Source organism: Ranitomeya imitator, chromosome 5, assembly GCF_032444005.1.
Source record: "Ranitomeya imitator isolate aRanImi1 chromosome 5, aRanImi1.pri, whole genome shotgun sequence".
Taxonomy (NCBI): Eukaryota; Metazoa; Chordata; class Amphibia; order Anura; family Dendrobatidae; genus Ranitomeya; species Ranitomeya imitator.
In genome coordinates, this window is record NC_091286.1 from 619,245,261 (window position 1) to 619,271,113 (window position 25,853).

Consider the following 25,853-nt stretch of genomic DNA (forward strand, 5'->3'; position numbering starts at 1 on the left):
TCCTCTGGAATGCTCTACCCCAAGATATTAGGACCATCCATAATTTGCATAGTTTTAGGCGCCCGCTCAAAACACATTTGTTCAGAGCGGCCTATCACGTTCACTAATCAAAGTTATGTTATGTATGTGTGTGTGTAGCCCATTCACTATCCCCATTTATCCCCCACCCCCTGAAGATGGCTGGACCATGATTGTAAATACATCATTGTAAATACACACCTGTACTTTGCATCTCCCCCTCCTCATTGTAGATTGTAAGCTCTCACGGGCAGGGTCGTCTTATTTTGCTTTAATTATTGTATTGTTGACGTTGTTACTTATGACTTTTGTGTTTGAAACTGTTAGACTGTAAAGCGCTGCGGAATATGTTGGCGCTATATAAATAAAGATTATTATTATTATTATTATTATTTGCAGATCACCTCTAAATCATTAGGATTTTGAGGCTGTAGCTTGGCAACTTGGAGCTTCAACTCCCTCCATAAGATTTCTATTGGATTAAGGTCTGGAGACTGATTAGGACACTCCATGATCTGATTATCACAGCTGACAATATGTGCCAGGATTGGTCGCGGATGGCTCCCAGCACTTTAACCCCCGGAACACTGCGATCAAACAAGAATGCAGCGTTCCGGTGGCATAGGGAAGCATCGTGCAGGGAGGGAGCTCCCTGCGTGCTTCCCTGAGACCCTCAGAACAACGCGATGTGATCGAGTTGTTCCGAGGGTCTACTCCCTGCAGGCCCCCAGATCCAAGATGGCCATGGGGTCCTTCCGGGTCCTGCAGGGAGGTGGCTTGTCAGTGCCTGCTGAGAGCAGGTGCAGAGAAGTCTCCTACACTGCCTGTCAGATCACTGATCCGACACAGTGCTCTGCAAAGTTTCAGATCAGCGATCTGACTTTATACAGTGATGTCGCACCTTGCAACAATGTAAAAAAGTTAAAAAAAAAATTAACATGTGTAAAAATATTTTTTCTAAAAATCCTAAATAACGAAAAAAATATATTTTTCCAAAAAATAAATTTCTTTATGTAAATAAAAAAAACAACAAAAGTACGCATTTTTACTATTGCCACGTCTGCAGCAACCCGACCTATAAATCAGTCCCATTAGTTAACCCCTTCAGTGAACACCGTAAAAAATAAATAAAAAACGAGGCAAAAAACAATGCTTTATCATCATACCGCAGAACAAAAAATGGAATACCACGCGATCAAAAGGATGATATAAATAAACATGAAACCACTGAAAACTTCATCTTGTCCTGAAAAAAAGAGCCAGCAGACATCGCCATCAGCAAAAAATAAAAAATAAAATTATAGCCCTCAGAATAAAAAGATTCAAAAATAATAATTTTTTATATAAAATAGTTATTATTGTATAAAAGCGCCAAAACATAAAAAATTATATAAATGAGGTGTCGCTGTAATCGTACTGACCCGAAGAATAAAACTGCTTTATCAATTTTACCACACGCGGAACGGTATAAACGCCCCACCAAAAAGAATTTCATGAATTGCTGGTTTTTGTTCATTCTGCCTCCCATAAATCATAATAAAAAGTGATCAAAAAATGTCATGTGCCCAAAAATGGTACTGTTAAAAACGTCAACTCGTCCTGCAAAAAACAAGACCTCACATGAATCTTTGGGCCAAAATATGGAAAAATTATAGCTCTCAAAATGTGGTGATGCAAAAACTATTTTTTGCAATAAAAAGCGTCTTTTAGTGTGTGACAGCTGCCAAACAAAAACTCGCTATAAAAACCCGCTATAAATAGTAAATCAAACCCCCCTTTATCACCGCTTTAGTTAGGGAAAAATAATAAAATAAAAAAATTTATTTATTTCCATTTTCCCATTTAGGGTTAGGGTTGGGGCTAAAGATGGGGTTAAGGTTTGGATTATGTTTACGGTTGGGATTAGGGTTGCGATTAGGGTTAGAGGTGTGGTTAGGGTTATGGTTAGGGTTGGGATTAGGGTTAGAAGTGTGTTCAGGTTAGGGGTGTGTTGGAGTTAAGGGTGTGGTTAGGGTTGGGATTAAGGTTACGGGTTTGTTTGGGTTATGGTTGGAGTTAGAGTTCGGGATTTCCATTGTTTAGGCACATCAGGGGCTCTCCAAATGTGACATGGTGTCCGATCACATTTCCAGCCAATTCTGCATTGAAAAAGTAAAATGGCGCTCCTTCCCTTCCGAGCTCTGCCGTGCTCCCAAGCAGTGGTTTACCCCCCCACATGGGGTATCAGCGTACTCAGGACAAATTGTACACCATCTTTTGTGGTCCAATTTCTCTTGTTACCCTTGGGAAAATAAAAATTTGGGGGCTAAAAAATTATTTTTGTGGGAAAAAAATGATTTTGTTTATTTTCACAGCTCTGCGTTACAAACTTTAGTGAAACACTTGGGAGTTCAAAGTTCTCACAACACATCTAGATAAGTTACTTGGGGGATCTAGTTTCCAAAATGGGGTCACTTGTGGGGGGTTTCTACTGTTTAGGCACATCTGTGGCTCTGCAAATGCAACATGATGCCCTCAGACCATTCCATCAAAGTCTGCATTCCAAAACACAATGACTTCCCTTCCGAGCCCCGACGTGTGCCCAAACAGTAGTTTTCTCCCACATTTGGGGTACCAGCATACTCAGGACGAATTGGAAAACAACTTTTGGGGTCCTATTTCTCCTGTTACCTAGGGAAAATACAAAACTGGGGGCTAAAAAATCATTTTTGTGGAAAAAAATGATTTTTTATTTTCATGGCTCTGCGTTATAAACTTTAGTGAAACACTTAGGAGTTCAAAGTTCTCACGATGCATTTAGATAAGTTCCTTGGGGGGTCTCGTTTCCAATATGGGGTCACTTGTGGGAGGTTCTACTGTTTAGGTACATCAGGCGCTCTGCAAACACAAGGTGATGCCCGCAGACCATTCCATCTAAGTCTGCGTTCCAAAACGGCCCTCCTTCCCTTCCAAGTTCTACCATGCACCCAAACGGTGGTTCCCCCCACATGGGGTATCAGCATACTCAGGAAAAATTGTACAACAATGTTTGGGGCCCAATTTCTCCTGTTATCCTTGGGAAAATAAAAAATTGGGGGCAAAAAGATCATTTTTGTGAGAAAAATATGATTTTTTATTTTTACGGCTCTTCGTTATAAACGTTTGTGAAGCTCTTGGGAGTTCAAAGTGCTTACCACACATCTAGATAAGTTCCTTAGGGGGCGCTCCTTCCCTTCCAAGCTCTGCCATGCACCCAATCAGTGGTTTACCCCCACATATGGAGTATCGGCATACTTGACAAATTCTCCAACAACTTTTGGGGTCCAATTTCACCTTTTACTCTTGGTAAAAAAATGCAGATTGGATCTGAAGTACATTTTTTGCGAAAAAAAGTTACATTTTAATTTTTGTAAACATTCCAAAAATTCCTGTGAAGCACCGTAAGAGTTAATACACTTTTTGAATGTGGTCTTGAGCACCTTGAGGGGTGCAGTTTTAGAATTGTGTCACCTTTGGGTATTTTCTATCATATAGACCCCTCAAGGTGACTTCATATGTGATGTAAAAATGAGAAATCGCTGGTCAACTTTTAACCCTTATTACTTCCTAACAAAAGAAAAAATTGTTTCCAAAATTGTGCTGATGTAAAGTAGACATGTTGGAAATGTTACTTATTAAGTATTTGTGTAACATATCTTTGTAATTTAAGGGCGTGAAAATTGAAAGTTGGAAAATTGTGAAATTTTCAAATTTTTCACCAAATTTCCGTTTTTTATCACAAATAAACGCAAGTTATATCAAAGAAATTTACCACAATCACGAAGTACAATATGTCACGAGAAAATAATGTCAGAATCACTGCGATCCATGCTAGCATTCCAGAGTTATAACCTCATAAAGGGACAGTGGTCAGAATTGTAAAAATTGTCTTGGTCATTAACATGCAAATCACCCTTGGGGATTAAGGGGTTAAACCTTTACAGCATAATGTGTTACCAATGGTTTTCTTGGTGACTGCGGTCCCAGCTGCCTTGAGATCATTAACAAGTTCCCTCCCGTGTAGTTTTAGGCTGATCTCTCACCTTTGTCGTGATCAAGGATACCTCACGAGGTGAGATTTTGCATGGTGCCCCAGATCGATGTCGATTGACAGTCATTATGTATTTCTTCCATTTTCTTACTATTGCACCCACAGTTGTCTTCTTCTCACCCAGAGACTTACTTATTTTTTTGTAGCCCATTCCAGCTTGGTGCAGGTCTGTGATCTTGTCCCTGACATTCCCCACTGTATATCCTAATAGTGGCCATGTGGACATATTCTAACACTGTTCCAGGAAGCACATCTAGGAACATCAGATCAGACAATGAAAAGTGGTTTTTTGCCCCATAAGTTTGGAACATTTCTAAATTGCCTCCATTTACTTACACATTGCCGTGATTCTTAGAGTAATTACAGGATTTTAGTTGGATGGTAAAAACCCACAAATGATCTCAGCTGTATAAATATTATGAAATCCTTCAGCTAAAAGGCCCCTATAAGAGCCAGGACCTCGCCAGCGTGGTTTCACGAGTGCAACCAGTAAGCTAGACTCATAAGCCGGCTTGTCCTGCTATGATCTGCTAATACTAGAAGCATAGTCATCAGTATCATGGGTTACACTTACTATAGCGTGTTCTTCACAGAGAATTAGGAAATATTTGTGCAATTGTCAGGATTATATTACTGTGATACACAGGGAGATTATGGATGGGAACACCATATGTTTCGTTCCATATATCTAGGCAGTTAGCAGTATACATACATATTAGCCAATAAAGAAATTAAAATGACTACAACAGGTTTATTCTAAAGTGGGTTAAAGTGAAGCAAACAACTTAAAAAACAGCAGAATATGGACCACAGACAGGCCAGTATAAGGTTAAAGGAGTTTTCCTATCTCCAAGATCCTATCCCAATATGTAGTAGGTGTAATAATAATAATATTATATAATAGTACACCCAATTACAAATGTAATATAGTTTTTCTGATTCGCTATGTCACTTACCCCGAGTGCAGGGCATTGTAGTATCTTACTGTAGGTAACATATAGTAACATAGTTAGTAAGGCCGAAAAAAGACATTTGTCCATCCAGTTCAGCCTATATTCCATCATAATAAATCCCCAGATCTACGTCCTTCTACAGAACCTAATAATTGTATGATACAATATTGTTCTGCTCCAGGAAGACATCCAGGCCTCTCTTGAACCCCTCGACTGAGTTCGCCATCACCACCTCCTCAGGCAAGCAATTCCAGATTCTCACTGCCCTAACAGTAAAGAATCCTCTTCTAAGTTGGTGGAAAAACCTTCTCTCCTCCAGACGCAAAGAATGCCCCCTTGTGCCCGTCACCTTCCTTGGTATAAACAGATCCTCAGCAAGATATTTGTATTGTCCCCTTATATACTTATACATGGTTATTAGATCGCCCCTCAGTCGTCTTTTTTCTAGACTAATCCATGGTTATGACCTCAAATAACTAACTGTCACCATATGTGAGTGTTCATAACTACGGATACCTAAGCTACTGCAATGCCCTGCACATGGGTTAGGAAACATAGTGAATCAGAAGAACTATACTGAGCTTTCCTTCACCCCCACATCTGATCATTGGCTCGCTCTTCTTATCTTCCTCTCAAAAACATTTCTAGAATTCGCCCTTTTCTTACTTTCAACACTGCAAAAAACTTTTAGGCTGGAGTCACACTACAGTGAGATACGGCCGAGTCTCGCAGGTTAAAAACAAGCTCTGGCGCCGGCACTTGGGAACGGAGCGTGCGGCTCCATGTATTGCTGTGCGGCTGCACGCTCCACTCTGGAGTGCCGGTGCCAGAGCTTGGTTTTAACCTGTGAGACTCGGCCGTATCTCGCTCTAGTGTGATCCCGGCCTTACTGTTTCACTCATTCATTCTCGACTGGAGTATTGTAACTCTACTCTGTGCCAGTCATTACACTGGTTACCCATCCACTCCAGAATCCAGTACAAAACTATTACCCTCATCCACAAAGCTCTCCATGGCTCAGCAACACCCGACATCTCCTCCCTGGTCTCAGTCTACCACCCTACCCGTGCCCTCCGCTCCACTAATAACCTCAGGTTAGCATCCTCAATAATCAGAAACTTTCACTCCCGTCTCCAAGACTTTTCACGTGCTTCGCCAGTTCTTTGGAATGCACTACCTAGGTTAATAAGATTAATCCCCAATCACCTTAGTTTTAAGCGTGCCCTAAAAACGTATTTGTTCAGATTGGCCTATCGCCTCAATGCATTAACCTAACTATCCCTGTGTGGCCCATTAAAAAAAAAAAAAAAAAAAACTTAAACCTTAATCAGGTTCCTCGCATCATGTTCTCATACACTTTATGCAGTATTAGCCCTCTGTGTCTGTACTGCTACATACTTAGGCAGTTAACTGGTTCATGCAGCTTTACATGAACTCCCGAGCCTTACACTATGGCCGGTCCGAATAACTAAAGCAATTGTTACCATCCACCTCTCGTGTCTCCCCTGTTTCCTCATAGTTTGTAAGCTTGTCAGCAGGGCCCTCATTCCTCTTGGTATCTATTTTGAACTGTATTTCTGTTACACTGTAATGTCTATTGTCTGTACAAGTCCCCTCTATAATTTGTAAAGCGCTGCGGAATTTGTTGGCGCTATATAAATAAAATTATTATTATTATTATTACATTTCTAACTTGAACTATTTTCTAATAGTATTATACCAACTACATATTGGGACAGGATTTGGAGACGACAATACCCCTTTTAAGTTCCCACAATGAGTTTTTGCTGAGTTTTTGATGCTTTGTATTTTCGTTACACAAACAAAACGCTGCGTATTTGAGTTTCAGCAAGGTGAAAGGGATTTATCGAAATCTCCTGCCCACTGTGCTTTTTATGCTCCATAGACTGACCTGTGGTGCCATTTTAAAACCTGCAGCGTGTCAATTTCCTATGTGAGTACACCATAAAATGAAAAAAAATGATGAACTGAGGAAAGAGAAAACAAATCCTGCAAGTAACGCTCACCAAAAACTCATGGTGGGAGCGTAGCCTAATACGGTATTTAGTTCAGTTAGGGCGGAATGACATGTATAGACATCAGCGTTAATTAGACTGCGCTCCCACAATGAACTTCTGGTGAGGTTTTGATGCTGCAGACTTTCTGCAACATTTTTGCATTTATTATGTAAATTAAGCTACTTTTATTTATTTTTTTATTGTGCTTTTTTTTTATATGCATTTTTATTGTGAGTTTGTTGCTGCATTTTTTGTCTCTCTCTGGTGTGTCATATCTATATATATAATTGTCTAAGGGGTACATCCGTCTGTCTGTTTGTCTGTTTGTTTGTAACGGAATTCCAGCACCGCTGATTGGTCTCGCCAGCTGCCTGTCCTGGCTCCCGCGACCAATCAGTGACGGGCACAGTCAGGCCGAGAATTAGTCCCTCCCTACTTCCGTCCAGTCAGTGCCCGGCATCCGCTTCATACTCCCGTCCAGTCACCGCTCACACAGGGTTAATCCCAGCGTTAATGGACCGCGTTATGCCGCGGGTAAAGTACTCTGTTAACGCTGCTATTAACTCTGTGTGTCCCCAACTTTTTACTATTGATGCTGCCTATGCAGCATCAATAGTAAAAAGATCTAATGCTAAAAAAATAATAAAAAAAATAAATAAATCTGCTATTCTCGCCTTCCGTCGTCCGACGATGTGCATTTTTTGTTTCACTATCTGCTCATAATTAGCAAATAAGCAAGCTGATGGATTGCAATTTATATATAAAACATCATTATGCATACTGGTTCCATGTAATTTACGAAAATGAACATGGTGGTGCTGTCGTAATTAAATGGCAGAGGCGTAGTTAGGGGTTTGGTTTGGGAAGGGGGGAGTGAAACTTCTGAGTGGGCCCCTAACCAGGTAACCCTGATAGTGGTGCACCATATTAGTGCATGTAGGAGAACCTCAGCAAATGACTGGAAAAAACTCTATACAAAGACCAACACTGAAATTACCACCATATGGTGACATAAATTCAAATTACTAATACTGACCTACAAAGCCATCCATAACCTGCCTCCTCCATATATCTCTGAACTAATCTCCCGATATCTTCCCTCACGTGATCTCCGATTCTCCCAAGACCTCCTTCTCTCCTCCACACTTATCCACTCCTCATCCAACCGCCTCCAAGACTTCCCCCGAATATCCCCCATCCTTTGGAATTCTTTGCCCCAACACGTCTGACTATCAGCCACATTCGGATCCTTCAGACGGAACCTGAAAACTCAGCCTACAGCCTGCACTGACCCCGCTGCCTCCTCATCACTACCAAAGCTACCGCCTCACCAACACCGGAGCTCCTGCAACCCTCAACCTACTGTCTCCTTCCCCATAATCCTCTAGAATGTAAGGCCGCAAGGGCAGGGTCCTCCCCCCTCTGTATCAGTCTGTCATTGTTAGTTTGTTTGCTGCAAGTGATATCTGTAACTTGTATGTAACCCCTTCTCATGTACAGCACCATGGATTCAATGGTGCTATATAAATAATAATAATAATAACATAAAGTGATAGATACCAGTCCTGTAGAACATAGAAGAAATCACAGCACAGTTATAGACGGTGACTGACAGCTGACATTCATTCACTTTTCCTGCCTTTTCCACCTGGCCCAGACCAGCATGACCACTTCTCCAGCCAGGACTCGGCTGCAGAGATTACAACAGAGACTCATATGATTTCTCACATTCCAGTCACTGTCCACATCTGTCCCAACCTGCAAAAACTCCTTATCCTGCTGATACCCCAATGCTGAGCCACTACTGCCGTATGTGTCCCTATTGCTGCACCTATTATGTGGTATTGTGTGCCCTCTAATTTTCCTCCTACTAAAGCGCTAGATTCCCTTGTTATTGCACTCAAAGTAGCATAGTAACATAGTAACATAGTTAGTAAGGCTGAAAAAAGACATTTGTCCATCCAGTTCAGCCTATATTCCATCATAATAAATCCCCAGATCTACGTCCTTCTACAGAACCTAATAATTGTATGATACAATATTGTTCTGCTCCAGGAAGACATCCAGGCCTCTCTTGAACCCCTCGACTGAGTTCGCCATCACCACCTCCTCAGGCAAGCAATTCCAGATTCTCACCGCCCTAACAGTAAAGAATCCTCTTCTATGTTGGTGGAAAAACCTTCTATCCTCCAGACGCAAAGAATGCCCCCTTGTGCCCGTCACCTTCCTTGGTATAAACAGATCCTCAGCGAGATATTTGTATTGTCCTCTTATATACTTATACATGGTTACTAGATCGCCCCTCAGTCGTCTTTTTTCTAGACTAAATAATCCTAATTTCGCTAATCTATCTGGGTATTGTAGTTCTCCCATCCCCTTTATTAATTTTGTTGCCCTCCTTTGTACTCTGTCTAGTTCCATTATATCCTTCCTGAGCACCGGTGCCCAAAACTGGACACAGTACTCCATATGCGGTCTAACTAGGGATTTGTACAGAGGCAGTATAATGCTCTCATCCTGTGTATCCAGACCTCTCTTAATGCACCCCATGATCCTGTTTGCCTTGTATGATGTCAACAAAAGTGCCCCACAACCATTGTAAGTTACCCCCAGAGAGAATTCCTCCACAGTACCTTCCACATGTACAGTGTGACCGCCATACTGTTCCCCACCCCTCAGCTCACCCGGAAAAGTATGGTGACCCCAAGACAGTATGATCCGCAACTATGACTCCCCACGCAGCCCTCCATGCAGTATAATGGGTCTGCAAATAATATAATGGCCCCACACTTTTCCACACTATATAATGGCCCCCACACAGTCCTCCACACAGTATGATGGACCCCACATAAACCTGCACACTGTAATTGCTTGTATAATGATGAATACATGACTTCAAAATGTGTTGATCTGAAACTTGTCCAATAAGGCTTTCGAAAATATCATCGACTATATTCATCAGCAGTAGTAATGGGCGAGCACTAAAATGCTCGGGTGCTCATTGCTCGGGTCGAGCAAATTGGAATACTCGGGTACTCGGCCAATACAACAAGCCCAATGTAAGTCTATGTGAGACCCAAGTATTTTTACCACGATCTCCCCGGAGGTCCTTTCAAGGTCCAAAAACGTCTGAAAATGATGGAAACACTGCTCAAATGACACAGGGACATCATGGGGATCGCCCCCTGGAAGCATTCCTGACTCCTAGTTCACAGCTTTAATAATTTTTTTCAGAGAGTCATGCCATTTTTCCCGGTGCCACAAAAAACACATGAAAACAAAACCAGAACAGGTTTGGCTTGGAAATATGTCAAGGTGCATTCTTTGCAGGTTAATGACTTGCCTGTAAGACCAAATATTTAACCCCAGACCGAAAATGTCCTCTCCCACTTAGGCTTAGTTCAGACGGAATGTTTTTGAAGCGTTTTTCAACTTTAACATTGCTTTCAACCACTACAAATGCATTCACTGGAAAATATCATTGTAACATTTAACACCCCTAGCTGGCCAATTGGTGTGTGACACATAAGCAGACCAATCTTGTTTCATGTACGAAGGAGGGACTCTTAAAGTCACAAAACCTATTTTTACTGGTGCATCAGGTGACATTAACCTTCTTAAAGGGCCATTATGAAACAGTGGGTCTCCTAAACTGCCTTAGCCTAGGCTTTGAGTGGATGGGCTGCCAGGTATTACAACGCACCACAATACCCCTGTCATAAAATGTCCAGGGGGGACTCCTGAAAAAATGTACTGGATGGACCCATGAAAATCCACTTCACAATATGCATTTTGTGCTCCATACTCCTTTGTTTTATACATTGGCAGGAAGGCGAGCCCTGCTGCATAGTCATATGCACCCCATTAGGCCTTGGAACCCACATACTGGATGGGTACATTAAAATCCACTTCACAATATGCATTTTGTACTCCCACACTCCTTTGTTTTACACATTGGCAGCAAGGCGAGCCCTGCTGCATAGTCAGTCATATGCACCCCATTAGGCCTTGGAACCCATATACTGGATGGGCCCATGGATATCCACTTCATAATATGCATTTTTTGCTGCATACTCCATTGTTTTATACATTGACAGGAAGGCGAGCCCTGCTGCATAGTCAGTCATATGCACCACATTAGGCCTTGGAACCCACACACTGGATGGGCCCAGGAAAATCCACTTCACAATATGCATTTTGTACTCCCACACTCCTTTGTTTTACACATTGGCAGCAAGGCGAGCCCTGCTGCATAGTCAGTCATATGCTCCCCATTAGGCCTTGGAACCCATATACTGGATGGGCCCATGGATATCCACTTCATAATATGCATTTTTTGCTGCATACTCCATTGTTTTATACATTGACAGGAAGGCGAGCCCTGCTGCATAGTCAGTCATATGCACCACATTAGGCCTTGGAACCCACACACTGGATGGGCCCAGGAAAATCCACTTCACAATATGCATTTTGTGCTCCATACTCCTTTGTTTTGTACATTGGCTGGAAGGCGAGCCCTGCTGCATAGTCATATGCACCCCATTAGGCCTTGGAACCCACATATTGGATGGGCCCATGAAAATCCACTTCACAGTATGGATTTTGTGCTCCATACTTCTTTGTTTTATACATTGGCAGGAAGGCGAGCCCTGCTGCATAGTCAGTCATATGCACCTCATTAGGCCTTGGAACCCACATACTGGATGGGCCCAGGAAAATTCACTCGTATTTTTTAATGGTATGATGGTTCTCCCTTTGCACAATTAGATACAGGAGAATTTGGCAATTTTATTTTACATGTTTTTAACATTGAGGTTCAGATATGGCTTTAAAAAAGGCTAATACTTGCAATACAAGGCAATTTTATTGCAAACTTCAAAATTCAAGGAATAGTATGATTGAATAGTGTGAGTGCGTATACTTTTGTATGTGTTAATATCCATAGGTTAATAAGTACATATAAGGATTCAATAAATATAGTTATATATGAAGATTAACTACATACAGTATACTTAGATCATCACCAAGAGGCTTTTAAACATCATTCGTCTGGAATATCAGAGAAGCAACACCAAGACAGAGAACCCCTGGGAGATTACCTACACTGCATGGGTGTCCCCAATTATGCAGGTATCCGCACACTGTACATATACAGGTACCCCAGTTTTGGCATTTGTCTAAGTCATGTTTCTCTGCTCTTACATAGTGAATAACACTATGTAGTAACTCTAGTTTCACACACACCTTCACGTGGCCACTTTTCAAGGTTGGATGAAACTGAGATATCATGGAGTCATCAGACGAGAGGGCATAAACCCCTATAAAATAAAAACCACAAGGATTTAGATCAAACCATCACCGGCATAGTTTCAGTAAACCTTAATGTTTAAAATGACAAACAGCAAACATTTATCAAGATTTTGTCACTATGAGCATTGTCTGTCACATCTCTAAATGTTTTACAAGAAATGCATCTATGTGATTGTCTGAATGCATTCGGTATACAGCATTTCAATCTTGTTTACAAATCGCCATTTGTATATTCTCCATTTGTACATTTGAGGCAGACAAAGTTAAGACTCGCAAGGAGAGAAACTAATATAGTGGACAAAGCTATATTTTTAATGAACTACTGAGGCAAAGTAACAGCATTGCTTTATCAAATTTATATGAAGTGTATTGTGTCCAATGTTAGCAACAAGGCAACACAAAAAGGAGCTTTTCAAGTGAGCTCTTTAAGGTACACAAATGTTATGAAGTGTTTGCCAACAAGGATGTGGTTTCACCAATGTGGGGTACCTTTTTGTAAAAATAGACTAGTGCCATCACAGCCCCCTTGACCAAACTTCACCGGCCTATAACAGTACAAAGCACGTTCAGCCTGGTGATCTAGTGGCAGTTAAACAAGAGACATTGCAGGAGACATAGTTAAGAAGTAGGCCCTATGGAATGCCATGCCCAATTCCCCAATGTGGAGTCCTTTTTGGACTGATCAAAATAGTGCCATCACAGCCCCCTATCCCTAAATACACCGTACAGACCACGTTCACCCTGGTGATCTAGTGGCAGATACAGGACAGATTGCAGGAGACCAAGTTAAGAAATAGGCCTAAAGTAATGTCATGCCCAGTTCCACAATGTGTTGTCCTTTTTGGACTTAAAAATATAGTGCCATCACAGCCCACTTGCCCAAAATTCACTGGCCTATAACAGTACAGATCACGTTCACCCTGGTGATCTAGTGGCAGTTAAACAAGAGACATTGCAGGAAACAGAGATAAGAAGTAGGCCCAATGGAATGCCATGCCCAATTCCCTAATGTGGGGTCCTTTTTGGACTGATTAAAATAGTGCCATCACAGCCCCCTAGCCCTAAATGCACCGTACAGACCACGTTCACCCTGGTGATCTAGTGGCAGGTACAGGACAGATTGCAGGAGACCGAGTTAAGAAGTAGGCCCAAAGAAATGTCATGCCCAATTCCCCAATGTAAAATCCTTTTTTAAACAGTAAAAGGGTGGCATGACAGCCCCCTTGGCCAAAATGCACAGTACAGAGCACATTCACCCTGGTGTTCTAGTGGCAGGTACAGGACAGATTGCAGGAGGCCGAGTTAAGAAGTAGGCCCAAAGAAATGTCATGCCCAATTCCCCAATGTGTTGTCCTTTTTCTAAAAAATAAGTGCCATCACAGCACCCTTGGCCAGTGTACAGACCACGTTCACCCTGGTGATATAGTGGTTCTGGATGAGAAGGATGAGGATAATGAGGAGGATAAGAACAAACAGATCAAATCTGGAAGCGTATACCCATGTGTGGTTGTGAAGAGGTGCATGAGAATACACCTCCCCAAAAGAGAGAATGTATTTGAGGTTATGTTTCGCTGTTTTCACTTGGTGGTGTACAGAAGTCTTTCCCAATCCAGGCTTTGTTCATTTTTATAAGAGTCAGCCTGTCAGCAATTTGAGTTGACAGGCGGATGCCCATATCTATTATAATTCCACCAGCGGCACTAAAAACCTCTCTGACAGAACGCTAGCAGCAGGGCAGGTCAGGACCTACAAGGCGTAGAAAGTAAGTTCATGCCACGTGTCCAGCTTGGATACCCAATAATTAAAAGGCACAGAGGAATCACGGAGGACGTTTGTATGATCTGCAAGGTACTCCCTCACCATCTTCCCAAACATTGCACTTCTTGTGACAGCACCCCTTGCCTCTGTGCCGCCACAATGGGAGGATCTGAGAAAACTGTCCCAGAACTTGGCCATTGTTCCCCTGCCTGAGCTGGATTGTACTTCTGTCTCTCTCGCTTGGAGTCCTTGGTTGTACAACAAACTCTGATGTCTGCTGCCAGCGTTCTCACATGGGAATTTTCTAAGTAATTCCGCTACAAGGGCCCTGTGGTACTGCAACATTTTAGTACACCTCTCTGCCTCAGGCAGAAGAGATTGAAATTTCTCCTTGTAGCATGGGTCTAGAAGTGTCACCAACCAGTAATGAGTGTCAACCAAAATTTTGATAATCCGAGGGTCACGAGAAATGCAGCGCAACATAAAGTCAGCCATGCATGCCGGACTGCTAACAGGCAAGACTTCCGTGTCCTCACCAACAGGATGACTGACCATGCTGTCCTCCTCCTTCTCATTCTCATCTTCCTCCTCCTGGTCCTCAGGCGATCCCCGCTGAACAGAAGCTAATACCATCTATAGCGCATGAAAGTAGCTCCTGTTCTTCCTCCTCCTCCTCATTGCCTACCAATCCACGTTGAGAAGACATGAGGCTAGGCTGAGTGTAATCCCCCTGTATGTTTCCTTACTCCATGTCCTCGTGCTCCGCCTGCAATGCATCCTCTTTGATTTTGAGTAGAGAGTTTTTCAGAATGCTGAGAAGCGGGATGGTGATGCTAATTATGGCATCATCGCCGCTCACCATCTTGGTCCAGTTCTCAAAGTTTTGGAGGATGTTACATATGTTTGACATCCATGTCCACTCCTGAGGTCATAGGTGTGGAGTCTGACCTGAAATTCGATGCCCTTGTTGATGTTGGTAGTTAACAACGGCCCTCTTCTGCTCACAAATCCTTTCCAACATATGCAGCATAGAGATCCAGCGCGTGGGGACATCACACAACAGTCAGTGAGCTGGAAGCTGAAAACGCTGCTGAAGCATGGCAAGGGCGGCTGAAGCTGTAGCTGACTTTCTAAAATGGGCAGACAGATGGCGTACTTTCACTAGCAGATCTGGCAGCTCCGGGTAGCTTTTCAGAAAACGTTGAACCACGAGGTTAAGCACATAAACCAAGCAAGGTACATGTGTGAGCTCAACTTGCCTCAGGGCCGTCACCAGATTATGGCCATTGTCACAGACGACCACGTAGGTTCAGTGGTGTCATCCAAACATCTGACTGCTCCTTCAGCGCTGTCCACAACTCTTTTGCATTGTGCGGTTTGTCACCTAGGCAGATTAGTTTCAGCACAGCCTGTTGCCTCTTGGCTGAGACAGTGCTGCAGTGCTTCCAGCTTCTGACTGATGTGTTGATTTCAGAGATGGGTGATGAAGAGAAGGAGGATGAGGTGGTGCCGGAGCTGTAGACTGTGGAGGCAACCCTGATTGACATAGGGCTAGCAATCCTCGGCGTGGGGAGGATGTGTTCAATCCCAAGGTCTGACTGGGTCCCGGCTTCCACTATGTTAACCCAGTGTGCTGTCATTGAGATGTACCGTCCCTGCCCACAAACACTTGTCCACGTGTCCGTGGTTAGGTGGACTTTCCCTGTAACAGCATTGTTGAGGGCACGGGTAATGTTGTGGGATTCATGCTGATGTAATGCCGGTACGGCACACCAGGAGAAATAGTGGCAACTGGGAACCGAGTACCTTGGGACGGCTGCCGCCATCAGGTTGCGGAATGCTTCTAGCGCAAGCAGAAGAGAAATATTAGAATTGACGACTGTGGCCTGTGGGGCATTGGCGGGGTATTTCCGCTTGTGTTCCAAAGACTGGGTTATAGACAACTGAACGCTGTGCTGGGACAAGGACATAGATGGGGTTGCTGATGGTGCTGCTTGACTGTGGGCCACAACAGGTGCAGGGCTAGTGGCATCTTCACATGCATGGTGTACTGGGCTGTTATGAAGGCAATCCAGTAACACAGTGTGCCAGCACTCAGAGCACATACAGTGATCTGACAATAACCCAAAAACAATAGAACGAGCTCTGAGACGTGGAATCTCTGTAGACCGCAATACCTGAACCTATCCTAAACACAACTAAAGGCAGCTGTGGATTGTGCCTGACACTACCTATGCAACTCGGCACAGCCTGAGGAACTGACTAGCCTGAAGATAGAAATACAAGCCTGACTTGCCTCAGAGAAATACCCCAAAGGAAAAGGCAGCCCCCCACATATAATGACTGTTAGCAAGATGAAAAGACAAACGTAGGGATGAAATAGATTCAGCAAAGTGAGGCCCGATATTCTAGATAGAGCGAGGATAGCAAAGAGAACTTTGCAGTCTACAAAAAACCCTAAAGCAAAAAACCACGCAAAGGGGGCAAAAAGACCCACCGTGCCGAACTAACGGCACGGCGGTACACCCTTTGCGTCTCAGAGCTTCCAGCAAAAACGAATAGACAAGCTGGACAGAAAAAACAGCAACAAAGCAAAGAAGCACTTATCTAAGCAGAGCAGCAGGCCACAGGAAAGATCCAGAAGCTCAGATCCAACACTGGAACATTGACAAGGAGCAAGGAAGACAGAATCAGGTGGAGTTAAATAACAAGGCAGCCAACGAGCTCACCAGAACACCTGAGGGAGGAAGCCCAGAAGCTGCAGTACCACTTGTGACCACAGGAGTGAATTCAGCCACAGAATTCACAACACTGGGCATTGGCGTCTATGCAAAACAGTGGAAGAAGCGGTGGTGTGACCAGCAGGCAGTGGTTCTGGAGCCTTGATTCGGCCCACAAAGTCAGGTGCTTTGCTTGCATGTGCCTGATCATGCTGGTGGTGGGCAGGCTGGTTGTTTTGCTACCCCTGCTGATGTGGGCATGGCAGGTGCTGCAAATGGCTTGTTTGGGGTTATCAGCAGAGTCTTTAAAAAATAACCAGACTCAGGAGATCTAACAGTTGGAATGGCAACTTACCTCATGTTGGTGTTACTGGGAACGGATGCACGCCTTCTGTCTGTGGCCACCACACTACTTCCTCCATCCTGTTAGGGGGATATGTCTCCATCCCCATTTGTGCTGCTGTCCTCGCTATGCATGTCCTCCTGCCAGGTTGGGTCAGTCACTATGTCATCCATCACCTTGTCTTCCACATCCGCACCCTGCTCCTCCTCCTGACTTTCTGGCAATTGTGTCTCTTCATCGTCCACCTCTTGTGACACTTTCCTTCCATCGCCTTCGTGTGACCGGGGTTGGTCAAAGTTTTGGGCAGCTCTACATGAGATCTCGTCTTTCCCAACTTCAAGTTGACCAGCAGAGATTTCTGAATCTTGAAATGGAAAACTGAACAGCTCTTCAGAGTGTCCAAGTGTGGGATCAGTTGACTCAGGGCACTCGGCATGGTGGGAGGAAGGAGCATCAGGGTGAGGAATATCCTGGCCACACTCACGGCTACTCAGACTTGACCTTGTGGAAGACAAGGTGGTGGCTAAGTGACTGGAAGCATTATCAGCTATCCAACCAACAACCATTTCATACTGCTCTGGCTTCAATAGTGGTGTGCTGTGGTGCCCTATAAACTGGGAAAGGAAGGTTGACCACGGCCCCATCCTCTGGATGCACCATCAGCATAACTTCCACTTCCCTGTCCCTTGCCCCTTGACTTAACCATTTTAAATGGACTACTGCACTATTTCAAATACTCGACACAAATGTCTTTAATAGTAGCGAAATAATATGTGATCAGTATGCCTGCAAATCTATGATTTTCTAAACCCGAACACCAGACAGGCCTCAGCCTGACATAACAGACTGCATTAAATTTTTGGGGCCTTTTTTTAAGTTAATTTATGCAAAATAGTGCTGCATATAATTTGAGTATAAGACAGCCAAAAAATAAGCACACCGGCCTACAATGCCCAAACTTGGAAAAGAGATATATGAGGGCTCTCACAGAAATGCCACTCTGGCAAATCTGTGGCCTGTTTATATTATTGTATGCTAAATAGTGGTCCCTTAGAAACTGGGACAGGAAGGTTGAGCGATAACATGTGGGTCTTTGTTGTTGCCCACTTTCACCTTGGCCACGGCCTCGTCCTCTAGATGCACCATCAGCATCACATCCACTTCCCAAACTTGGAAAAGAGATAAATGAGGGCTCTCACAGAAATGTCACACTGGCAAATCTGTGGCCTGTTTTCATTATTGTATGCTAAATAGTGCTGTATATAATTTCAGTAACACACAGCAAAAAAAGTGGTCCTCCGGCCTACAATGACTAAACTTGGAGCACACAGATATATGAGGGCTCTCACGGAAATACCACAATGGCAAATATGTGGCCTATTTATATTATTGTATGCTAAATAGTGCTGTATATGATTTCAGTAACACACAGCAAAAAAAGGGGTCCTACGGCCTACAATGACCAAACTTGGAGCACGCAGATATATGACGGTTGTCCACACTGGCAAATATGTGGCCTTGTAATATGTTTTGAGGCAAAATAGTGCTGTATATAATTTCAGTAACACACAGCAAAAAAGGGTTCTCCGGCCTACAATGATCAAACTTGGAGCACACAGATTTACCCCACTAAAGGTACCTTCACACTCAGCGACGCTGCAGCGATACCGACAACGATGTCGATCGCTGCAGCGTCGCTGTTTGGTCGCTGGAGAGCTGTCATACAGACAGCTCTCCAGCGACCAACGATGCCGGTAACAAGGGTAAACATCGGGTTACTAAGCGCAGAGCCGTGCTTAGTAACCCGATGTTTACCCTGGTTACCAGCGTAAAAGTTAAAAAAAACAAACACTACATACTTACCTTCCGCTGTCTGTCCCCGGCGCTGTGCTTTCCTGGTTACCCTGGTTACCAGTGAAGACATCGCTGAATCGGCGTCACACACGCCGATTCAGCAATGTCTGCAGGGAGTCCAGCGACAAAATAAAGTTCTGGACTTTCTGCAGCGACCAATGACATCACAGCAGGATCCTGATCGCTGCTGCGTGTCAAACTTAACGATATCACTAGCCAGGACGCTGCAATGTCACGGATCGCTAGCGATATCGTTCAGTGTGACGGTACCTTTACTCCTTCATCATGTTTACATATGCCCTTACAGTGTTTGCTCCACTAATCCTCTCTCTCCTTCGCTATCCACAAACCCCAGCACCCTCTAAACAAATAATCATCTCCACTGCACTCTTACCTCCCCACCTATCCTCCTCTGCTGACCTGTTCTTAAACCTCAAATCTGTCCTAATATAACACAAAGCAAGCCGGCCACTCTCCTTCTCCCACCTGCTCTCCCTTTCTTTGCTTCTCCTCACTGCTGGCGACATATCTCCCAACCCTGGACCCCCACAGCTCATACCTCCCATGACTACCCCCTCCTATCGCTCCCTATCTAATATGAACTACCGCAATATTTTCAACATAAAACCCATGCCCCTGTAGCCCACCCTCCTGCTCCATCTCTCTGGAGCACTCTGGAATGCTCGCTCAATCTGCAATAAGCTTCATATGATTCATGACCTTTTTCTCTCACAATCTTGCCTTCCTTGGCCTCTTAGAAACATGGCTATCACCCTCTGACACCGCCTCCCCTGCTGCGCTGTGTTACGGCGGCCTCCACTTCACCCACACCCCTCGTCCCGGCAACAGACATGGTATAGAAGTGGGTCTTCTCCTTTCTTCTAACTGCACCTTTAACCCAATCCCACCTCTACCCTCCCTCATACTCCCCTCTTTTGAAGTCCACTCTGTCCACATATACTCTCCCTCCAACCTCCAAGTGGCCGTCATATACCAACCTCCAGGCCCAGCCACTGCCTTTATTGACCAATTGTCCACCTGGCTTCTTCACTTTCTCTCTGCTGACATTCCCACCATCATCATGGGTGACTTCAACATCCCCACTGATACCCCTCAGTCAACAGCCTCCAAACTTCTGTCCCTTACTTCATCTTTTGGACTTACTCAGTGATCCCCCGCAGCCACTCACACAGACGGGCATACCCTAGACCTGGTCTTCACCCGTCTCTGCTCTCTATCTAACTTCACCACCTCCCCTCTCCCTCTATCCGACCACCATCTGCTCACTTTCTCATCCCTGTCCTCCTCACCGGTCACCCATGTCCAGCAACATGTGCACCCCCGCAGAAACCTTGCACACCTAGACTCCTACACGCTATCTGACTCTATCCTACCACTGGCATCCATATCCTCACTCCACGACACAGACACTGCCACTGCTTTCTACAATGCCACTCTCGCATCAGCTATTGACACGGTTGCCTCTCTCATTCATGGCAGAGTGTATCAATAGACAACCCTGGCACAATAACACCGGCAACTGTCCAGGGTTGCAGAGCGGCATTGGCAGAAAACACATTTGCAAGACGACTTCACTGCATTCAAACAGGCAACTCTCGCTTTTAAATCTGCTCTCACCTCTGCTAAACAGGCCTACTCCACAACCCTCGTATCCTCCCTATCCTACAACCCCATACAGTTATTCAAAACCTTTAACTCCCTCCTCTGCCCCCCACTGCCCCCTCCAACCTCCCTCATCTCTGCTGAGGACTTTGCCACACACTTTAAAAATGAGATCGACCAAACAAGGAAAGTCTTCATTGCTCAACCACCACAGCCTATTTGTATACCAGACCAATGCCCAAACCCCATAACCTCCCTCTCCAAGATCACTGAAAGGGGGCTTAATTGTCTCCTCTCCAAATCGCACCTCACCACCTGTACTGTTGACCCCAGCCCATCCCACCTTCTCCCCAACCTCACCACCACACTTACCCCATCCGCACCTTCCCTTCTGCTTTCAAACATGCCACAATCACGCCTATCCTTAAAAAGCCAACCCTCGACTCAACAGCTATGTCCAGCTATCGCCCAATATTGCTGCTCCCATTCGTTTCCAAACTCCTGGAGCAGCATGTCCACGCTGAACTTTCCTCCCACCTCTCATCTAACTCGCTCTTTGACAATCTACAATCTGGTTTCCACCCCATCACTCAACTGAGACAGCCCTGACCAAAATCACTAATGACCTACTTACAGCCAAAGCTAACGGACAATACTATGTACTCCTCCTTCTAGACCTGTCCTCTGCTTTTGACACAGTTGACCACTGCCTCCTACTACAGATCCTCTCCTCTTTTGGCATCAAAGACCTCGCCTTCTCCAGGATCTCCTCATACCTTTCCAACCGCACATTCGTCTCCCACTCCCACACTAACTCCTCATTCCACCCTCTCTCTGTTGGAGTCCCCCGAGGCTCTGTTCTAGGACCCCTACTCTTCTCTATCTATACACTTGGCCTGGGACAACTCATAAAGTCCCATGGATTCCAGTACCACCTTTATGCTGATGACACTCAGATCTACCATTCTGGACCAGACATCACCTCTCTGCTGTCCAGAATCCCGGAGCATCTATCAGCCATATCCTCCTCCTCCACTCGCTTCCTCAAACTCAATGTGGACAAATCTGAACTCATCATCTTTCCTCCATCTCATAGATCTTCCATACCTGACCTATCTATCGCAATTAACAACATCACGCTTTCCCATGTACCGGAAGTCCGCTGCCTCGGAGTAACCCTTGACTCTGCCCTGTCCTTCAAACCGCACATCCAAGCTCTCTCCACCTCCTGTCGCCTCCAGCTCAAAAATATCTCCAGAATCCGTCCTTTCCTCAACCGTCAATCTACTAAAATGCTTGTGCATGCCCTCATCATCTCCCGCCTTAACTACTGCAACATCCTTTTCTGTGGCCTCCCTGCTAACACCATTGCACCTCTCCAGTCCATCCTTAAGTCATCTCTCTCCTCACTACTCCTCCACTTCCCCTCTCTGCAAATCTCTTCACTGGCTCCCATTCCCTCAACGTATTCAGTTCAAATTACTAATACTGAACTACAAAGCCATCCGTAACCTGTCTCCTTCATATATCTCTGAACTAATCTCCCAATATCTTCCATCGCATAATCTCCGGTCCTCCCAAGACCTCCTTCGCTCCTCCACACTTATCCGCCTTGACTACTGCAACATCCTTTTCTGTGGCCTCCCTGCTAACACCCTTACACCTCTCCAGTCCATCCTTAACTCTGCCGCCCGACTAATTCATCTCTCCTCGCTACTCCTCCACTTCCCCTCTCTGCAAATCTCTACACTGGCTCCCATTCCCTCAGCGTATCCAGTTCAAATTACTAATACTGACCTACAAAGCCATCCATAACCTGTCTCCTCCATATATATCTGAACTAATCTCCCGGTATCTTCCCTTCTTTGCCCCAACACATCTGACTATCAACCACATTCGGATCCTTCAGATGGAACCTGAAAACCCACCTCTTCAGAAAAAGCCTACAGCCTGCAATGACCCAGCTGCCTCCTCACCAGTCACCACTACTGAAGCTACCACCTCACCAACACCGGTGCTCCTACAACCCTCAACCTATTGTCATCATCCCCACCATCCTGTAGAATGTAAGCCCGCAAGGGCAGGGTCCTCGATCCTCTGTATCAGTCTGTCATTGTTAGTTTGCTTACTGTAAGTGATATCTGTAATTTGTATGTAACCCCTTCTCATGTACAGCACCATGGAATCAATGATGCTATATAAATACATAATAATAATAATAATAATAACTTCATCAGGTGAGCAGATTCCTTTTTTTCTCTGCACCTTATTGTGTTATCAGTTAAGACCCTATTGCTCTGTTTTTTCCTAGTTTCCTATATCTATATCACAAGCAATTGGAATATTGCAGTTTCTAGTCTCTCATGGAAACTATTGAAGCAATTTAAAAAAAAATGTTTTTAACCCCTTTACCCCCAAGGGTGGTTTGCACGTTAATGACCGGGCCAATTTTTTCAATTCTGACCACTGTCCCTTTATGAGGTTATAACTCTGGAACGCTTCAATGGATCCCAGTGATTCTGACATTGTTTTCTCGTGACATATTGTACTTCATGATAATGGTAAAAATTATTTGATGGTACCTGCGTTTATTTGTGAAAAAAACAGAAATTTGGCGAAAATTATGAAAATTTTGCAATTTTCCAAATTTGATTTTTTATGCAATTAAATCACAGAGATATGTCACACAAAATACTTAATAAGTAACATTTCCCACATGTCTACTTTACATCAGCACAATTTTGGAAACAACATTTTTTTTTGTTAGGGAGTTATAAGGGTTAAAATTTGACCAGCAATTTCTCATTTTCACAACAACATTTTTTTTTAGGGACCACATCACATTTGAAGTCATTTTGAGGGGTCTATATGATAGAAAATACCCAAGTGTGACACCGTTCTAAAAACGTCACCCCTCAATGTGCTCAAAACCATATTCAAGAAGTTTATTAACTCTTCTGGTGCTTCACAGGAATTTTTGGAATGTTTAAATAAAAATGAACTTTTTTTTCACAAAAAATTGAATTCAGCTCCAATTTGTTTTATTTTACCAAGGGTAACAGGAGAAAATGGACCCCAAAAGTTGTTGTACAATTTGTCCTGAGTACACCGATACCCCATATGTGGGGGTAAACCACTGTTTGGGCGCATGACAGAGCTCGGAAGCGAAGGAGCGCCATTTGACTTTTCAATGCAAAATTGACTGGAATCGACATGGGACACGACACCATGTTGCGTTTGGAGAGCCACTGATGTGCCTAAACATTGAAACCCCCCACAAGTGACACCATTTTGGAAAGTAGACCCCCTAAGGAAATTAACTAGAGGTGTGGTGAGCACTTTGACCCACCAAGTGCTTCACAGAAGTTTATAATGCAGAACCGTAAAAATTAAAAATCATATTTTTTCACAAAAATTATCTTTTCGCCCCCAATTTTTTATTTTCTCAAGGGTAAGAGAAGAAATTGGACTCCAAAAGTTGTTGTACAATTTGTCCTGAGTACGCTGATACCCCCATATGTGGGGGTAAAACCACTGTTTGGGCGCATGGGAGAGCTCGGAAGGAAAGGAGCGCCGTTTGACTTTTCAATGCAAAATTGACAGGAATTGAGATGGGACGCCATGTTGCGTTTGGAGAGCCACTGATGTGCCTAAACATTGAAACCCCCCACAATTGACACCATTTTGGAAAGTAGACCCCCTAAGGAACTTCTCTAGATGTGTTTTGAGCGCTTTGACCAACTAAGGGATTCACAAAAGTTTATAATGCAGAGCCGTAAAAATAAAACAAAAATTTTTTCCCACAAAAATTATTTTTTAGCCCCCAGTTTTGTATTTTCCCGAGGGTAACAGGAGAAATTGGACCCCAACATTTGTTGCCCAATTTGTCCTGAGTGCGATGATACACCATATGTGGGGGGAACCACTGTTTAGGCGCATGGGAGGGTTCAGAAGTGAAGGAGCGCCATTTGAAATGCAGACTTAGATGGAATGGTCTGCGGGTGTCACATTGCGTTTGCAGAGCCACTAATGTACCTAAACAGTAGAAACCCCCCACAAGTGACACCATTTTGGAAAGTAGACCCCCTAAGTAACTTATCTAGATGTGTGGTGAGCGCTTTGACCCACCAAGGGATTCACAGAAGTTTATAATGCAGAGCCATAAAAGTAAAACAAAAATTTTTTCCCACAAAAATTATTTTTTAGCCCCCAGTTTTGTATTTTCCCGAGGGTAACAGGAGAAATTGGACCCCAATATTTGTTGTCCAATTTGTCCTGAGTACGCGGATACCCCACATGTGGGGGGAACCCCCGTTTGGGCGCATGGGAGGGCTCGGAAGGGAAGTAGTGCCATTTGGAATGCAGACTTTGATGGAATGGTCTGCAGGCGTCACATTGCGTTTGCAGAGCCCCTAATGTACCTAAACAGTAGAAACCCCCACAAGTGACCCCATATTGGAAACTAGACCCCCCAGGGAACTTATCTAGATGTGTTGTGAGAACTTTGAACCCCCAAGTGTTTCACTACAGTTTATAACGCAGAGCCGTGAAAATAAAAAAATCTTTTTTTTCCCACAAAAATTATTTTTTAGCCCCCAGTTTGGTATTTTCCCAAGGGTAACAGGAGAAATTGGACCCCAAAAGTTGTTGTCCTATTTGTCCTGAGTACGATGATACTGCATATGTTGGCGTAAATCCCTGTTTGGGCACACGGGAGAGCTCGGAAGGGAAGAAGCACTGTCTTACTTTTTCAACGCAGAATTGGCTGGAATTGAGATCGGACGCCATGTCGCGTTTGGAGAGCCCCTGATGTGCCTAAACAGTGGAAACCCCCCAATTATAACTGAAATCCTAATCCAAACACACCCCTAACCCTAATCCCAACAGTAACCCTAACCACACCTCTAAACCTGACACACCCCTAACCCTAATCCCAACCCTATTCCCAACTGTAAATGCAATCTAAACCCTAACCGTAACTTTAGCCCCAACCCTAACCCTAACTTTAGCCCCAACCCTAACCCTAGCCCTTACCCTAGCCCTAACCCTAACCCTAGCCCTAATGGGAAAATGGAAATAAATTTTCCCTAACTAAGGGGGTGATGAAGGGGGGTTTGATTTACTTTTATAGCGGGTTTTTAGCGGATTTTTATGATTGGCAGCCGTCACACACTGAAAGACGCTTTT